Source organism: Apteryx rowi, unplaced genomic scaffold (assembly GCF_003343035.1).
Source record: "Apteryx rowi isolate R43461 unplaced genomic scaffold, aptRow1 scaffold_4, whole genome shotgun sequence".
NCBI lineage: Eukaryota > Metazoa > Chordata > Aves > Apterygiformes > Apterygidae > Apteryx > Apteryx rowi.
In genome coordinates this window covers 2656105-2662063 of record NW_020450529.1, presented here as the reverse complement: position 1 = coordinate 2662063, position 5959 = coordinate 2656105, and the positions used below count along the sequence as shown (strand labels likewise).

General features: G+C 43.2%; 1 long non-coding RNA gene across 1 annotated transcript; it reads right to left on the bottom strand.

The window, feature by feature from the left end:
• Positions 1–3438: 3438 nt before the first annotated feature.
• Positions 3439–5959, bottom strand: LOC112970537. The gene is made up of 3 exons (XR_003255054.1): positions 5893–5959; positions 4613–4693; positions 3439–3861 (listed from the first exon to the last, which is right to left on the bottom strand). It is a non-coding gene; the product is annotated as an uncharacterized LOC112970537 (long non-coding RNA).

Genomic DNA, 5959 nt, shown 5'->3' with positions numbered 1-5959 from the left:
TCAAGCCACAATACAGTACAGATACAAGTTTATTCAGCTGACATACATCCTGAGAATAATTTTCACTCAAGTATACTGTTACTAACCAGGATGCAATTTGCATGGCAAGATCTGAATTGCTCCCATTGTTCCAAGTTTGTTTTGTTTACATCTGAGGATATGACAAAATTTTATTAGGTCATGTAACTTTTTCACTCATATAAAAGTTGAGATCTTGTGAGTGTGCTRTGTATTGGAGTGTGTGAGCAATCTGCGCATTGGAAAAAGATTTATGGTCCATAATCCTAGTGATGCTGCAGGAACATGGTCCCAAAGACAGGATATGATGAGAGATGAGATGAAAAGACCTGTGATAACAAACAGAACTAGCTCTGCCACTGGCCAATTCATTTTGTGTGTTTCTGCCTCAGTTTTTTTTTTTAATCTGTAAAACAAGGGAGGCAAAGTTCATCTATCTTTGCAAAGCACTTTGAGATATTTTGATAAACTACGCTATTTAAACACAGCATCTTCCAAGGTCAGTCKTCTTTGCACAGCTAAGGCACACTTAAATAAACCAATCTTCAACTTCTCCTTCTTTGGATTTATAAATATGATTACCAGACATTTTGTTCCAGCATCCATTTACTTACRGAACATTTAGCCAGCTCATTAGCACACAGCAAGACACAGTTTCACACAGCAGGAGCCCCGGGCTCAAGAATGACCCTCAGAAGTCCTGCTTCCAAAGTTAGCGAGGGCCAGGTGTGACTCACAGATAATGAGCTTGGCCTTGCAGAAAGCAGGCAGTGTGCCAGCTGAACTGCTCCACACAACCACAGCAGACTCGCTGTAAAGACTGCAGCCCCTCATTATTTCAAATTCTCGGCCCATAAAGTACTTTCATGTACTTTACAAGCTATAAAGCATAAATAAATTAGGTTGTAAAATGGATGAGAACTGGCTTCCTAGCTAAGCAATTAGTAGACAGCATTAATACCTTTTTTAAAGAAAATATGACAGTGTTCTAGCGCATGGAGGGGGATCATGCCTGTGGTCAGTTAGAGAAAGGTTTAAGGATATGAATAGGACTAAAGTACAAATAACARATCTTAAAATAACTGTGGACTACTCTCAGTGAAAAAGGTTCAAAAGCAGAAAACAGAAAATTATTATGCATGTTTTGATTCCCTCTTAGAACGGAAGGCTAGTGTGCAGAGAACAAGAGGGGCAGACAGAAAAGAGGCATACCACATACAGGTGATGCATACATCTTAAATTGATAAAAATTCATCTTTACAACTGGTCTTTCCACAAGTCTCTGAGCACTTAAAGAGTAGACAATGGTGTATCTACTAATATCTATATACCTTGCCTAAGTACACTGCAGAGCACTTACTATTCTACTGTTCTGGAGGTTTACACTGCCTAAATAACAGCAAACTGCAGCTGTCAAAATAAATCAGAGTACTGCTTTGCATTACTGACACTTTTCAAAATGTGGTTATTTGTAATGAGTCTTAAAGCCACGAATGTACGTGAATTAGTTCCTAACAGGATGCATACGTTTTATCTTATCTGCCTAGCCAAGACTATATGGRGTGGGGGGGACAGGGGACACATTCTTAGTGTCTAGACACTACTCTATGAATTTGACCAGCCTTAGAAACACTGTCACTCTACCCCATTTAATGGGATATTGATCTTTTATACTTCACTCTCTACAAATCAATATTCTAATAGACGCGCAATAGACTGGCAGAGGGATAGAGAGTACAAGTCCACTAACCTGATGGACATGATTATGCAGAAATCAAGGTCAAATCACAAAGGAAGATTTAAACTTGATCTGAGAAGAAGAGCAGGACATAGAGAAAAGAGATGGTAAGCAAGAGAGTAAAAAACAAAGATTAACTAGAGAAGGAGGAAAACATAGCCTGAAAAAAGCATGGATAAGTCAGCTAACAAATTCTGTCTGGGGACCACAAACTAAAGCACCCTTGTCCTTTAGGCTGTATGAGTTCCATGCCATGGTTTAAGATGCATTTTAAGTACCCTGCAGGAAACATCTCCAGTATATCACAAGGGAGATTTACTTCCTTTTAAAGGAAAATAGTAAGTTTAAATATCTGAAAACTGCTCAAATAGCCTATTCAGAACAAAGGCAGACAGAAACCAAGTACAATGTAAAAAGATACACTGGAAAGGAATATCTTATTCTTCCAGAGTTAGTTCYGAAGGGAACTAGGAAGTGGAAGGGAGTCTTTATCAAGGACAGTCTTTTAGTAAAAGGCCTTCTTCTGATCATGTCTTTCTGGTTGCACAGCAAACAACTTCTCATGCTGTAGAACTGTGAGCTAAAGTGACCATCTTGCACCAAGTATTAACATGCTGGTGTAACATTAAGGCAAGCCTGAGACACAAAATACTCCAACGGTCCAGACAAACACAAGACTAGTGCAAGAATATTCCTGGGGCAGAATATCCCCATACACCAGTACAGACTGGGAACTGACTGACTGAGCAGCAGTCCAACTGAAAACCTCAGGGGTTACAACGGATCCCAAGCCGAATATGAGCCAAATGTGCACTCTYACTGCAAGTAAGGCAAACCTCACATTGGGCTACGCTAGGAGGAAGATGGATCAAGGGAAGGTATTACGCCTCTCTATTTGGCAGTGGCGAGGCAGCACCGCAAGCTGCAGCCAGTCTGGGTCCTCTAGTTCAAAAGATATGCAGAAAAACTGGAGAGGATCCAGCAAAGGGCTACCAAGATAGTCAGGAGACTAAGCATATAACCAACAGGAAAAGTTTGAGGGAGGTGTGTTTGCTTATTCTGGCAGGACACACACAGAGGACACTATGGGACAACCTAACAGCACCCTACAACTGCCTGAAGGGCAATTACAAGGATGACAGAATAAAACTCCTTTCAGTAGTGACAGATGACATACAAGACACAAAGGCCACAAACTGCAGCTTAGGAAGTTTCGGTCTGACATTTGGAAAAAACTCGCTGACTAGGAGGGTGATGCAGCACCGGAACTGGTACCCAGAGAGGCTGTGGAATGTCAATCCTTGGAGTTTTCCCAAAACTCAGTTCAACAAAGCCACAGCTGACCTGATCTAGTATTGGCAACACTCCCACTTCAAGCAAAGGTTGGACTAGATCACCACCAGCATTTCCTTCCTATCAACATTCCTTTGATGATTCCATGCATATAAGAAATCACTGACTACGAGTCCAGAGCCTTCTGGCTACCATAAAAGACAAGAAGTTTTATATCCGATTTCTTCTAGACTAGGTTTACTCCTAGATACGTGAGCACAGCTCCCTTATTTGCAGTCTGATGAATCGCAGGCTTGCACATGTCCCACTATGCCTGAGCTCCACCACCTTGTTACAATATAACAGCCAAGAAAACTCAGCAATGAAGTGAGACGAAGACAGTTCTGAAATGAACTTGCTGTTCCAGGCGCATTTAACCTCCTAACCTCTCATTACCAGAAGGATATTAACAAATCTGAGAAACTGCAGAGAACAGTCATAAAAGTGATTAACAGGCAGGAAGCACTCATTTATACAGGGAGAAAAACCAACAGCTAAATATGTACATCATATCAAAGAAAAATGACACATAYAGTCTCATCATAGGGACAGCACAGTGTGTTGCAAAAGAAATTCTACAGCTGCGCCAGGTGCCTTAGTTCAGCATTACAGAGTTCACACACAGTTCACTCTTCCAGCTCCATTCTGTGCTTCCTTGCTTTCTTTCAACAACAATTTTACATAATATAAATTAAAATGAGCTTTCATCAATTTTTCACCCAATCTGGACATCTCAGGARTTCAACCCGTTCACAGTTCAATGCAACAGAAACCTGGGGTGGGAGAAGGAGGAGGAAGAAAACACTGAATTTTCCATGACCTTTTGCTGATTTTGAAAACACCATCTCCTGTACATGTAAGCAATCTGTTTCTTTTACTACAGAGTAATGACTCATTACTTCTCTTTTTTAAAAATGAAAAAGAATTCCATCTGGCACTAAGAATTAGCAGCCAAACTATGTGTGTCTTGATCTCAAGTTCGATTTGATAATAAAAGAAAGCCCTAAACTACATAAATGAAGTGTATTTTAATATTTGCAGTCACTCAACATTTCAGTGTCTATCTCATAAAATTAATCTACCCGCTTTCCCACAATTAGAAGTGCTCACAGAGTCAAAGTATTGAACCCATGAAGGCAGAGCTCAGAAGCATCCACAGGAAACAACTGTAATGCTGCTTTGGCAGACAGAGAGTGGCTAGATTTGATTATTTAAAGGCTTTTATCATATTCATTCCATTCAATTATGAAGTGCTGGTGCTACAGGTACATTTCCTGAATGTTCACATCAAAGTACACGGATCCAGGTCTAAAACTGCCCAGAATCTTCCCCAAAATTACACTGAATAGACACTGGGAGGCACTGCCCTTCAAAGTTCCTCTTCCATGCCTTCCATTCTCTTAGACTGTTATTCTTAAGAAAAAAAAAAAAAAAAAGCCCCAGCTGTTCATTATCTCCCCATCCGTTCTGTTAGCCACACTAACTGTCCAACCCATAAATACTGACTTAGCTGTCTGACCTTACCTCTACCTCTCCGGGTGCTGCTTAGCTCCTCTTCACAGGCAGGCAGGAGGYCGCAAGGTGGGAAAAGCCTCTTTCTGTTTCCTGGGTGTTGCAGAAGAGAGAACAGAAAAGTCGGTCAGTAACCACAGCAGGGAGAGACAGACGGACAGACAGACGGCACATTGTTCAGGGGGCCCAGAGCGCGCTCCAAGGCTTTGCAACTGCAAACGGTTTCTGCCTCTTAAATACGAGCAACTCATTTGTGGTTGTGATCACCGATTCTGAATGGAAAACACAGGGTCCACGCAAAGGGAGAACGGAGGCGAACAGATGTCCTCACCTTACCCGAGAGCTTCCCTAGCCTTAGCCCCAAAACAAATCAGTGCATTACGAACACCAGCTGACCCGAAGGGCAAACACCAAAGCTAGAGAAAGCGCTAACCTGCGAAGAACTTACAACTGACGCTTTTTCCTGGCCTTATCTCAAGTTTGCGCTTCGCTGAGAAAAGACGAGGCAAGACCAACCTTGGCTGCTCTATTCCCTTTAAGGATCACRACACGCTGGAGCGATTTTGCCCCGACTACTTTAGAAAAAACGTTGTGCATAGTTGCATTGGCAAAATTTCCCAAATCAAGATGGATTTTGGTTCCGTGTGCTCCTTTCTCCCCTCCTCCAGAGGGCTGAGGAACGTCCTGATAACGTAGCCAAGGGGGAGATTAGGGCCTTTCTCGCTATTCCCGTAGGTACGAAGCCAGCTCCGTTTTTAGCGAGCAATTTTCACCGCTGCTATGGGAAGACGAGAATCTCCTTTTCCCCTTTCACACATCCGATCTTCCCAGCGGGGCGAGTTTTACACCGCAGACAGAAAGCAAAACTACAAAGAAGCRAGCCGCCACTTCCGCTACCCAGATAAATCCTGGCAGAATTTCTAAGCTTTTCAAGATCCAAACGCAAACAGTTTCATGGGTACAACAAAAGCGACAACTTTGAAAACATGTTAACTTATGTGAAAAACAGAAACACGGGAAGTTAACCAAAAAGAGAAACCAGTCAAAATTCGACTAATTAAAAAAAAAAAAAGGCTTTTAAAATAAGCAACGATTTAACATCGCAGTGAACAGTTAAGCCAAAGCAGCTGCACGTAGTTAAGGCTATTCAGTTTCAAGCATGTTCACGAGGGTGAGGCGAAGCCCCACAGAGGGGAGCGGGGCAGCCGCGGTGAGGGGAGCAGGGGGATGCCCGGGGCGGCCGGCACCCCGCTCCCTCCTGCCCACCCCCGGAGCGAGGGGGCCCCGCGCACCTCGCCGCCGAGGCCCGGTCCCCGCGGGCTCCCGCCCCGCCGCCGCGATGGAGCCTCGCTGCAGCGG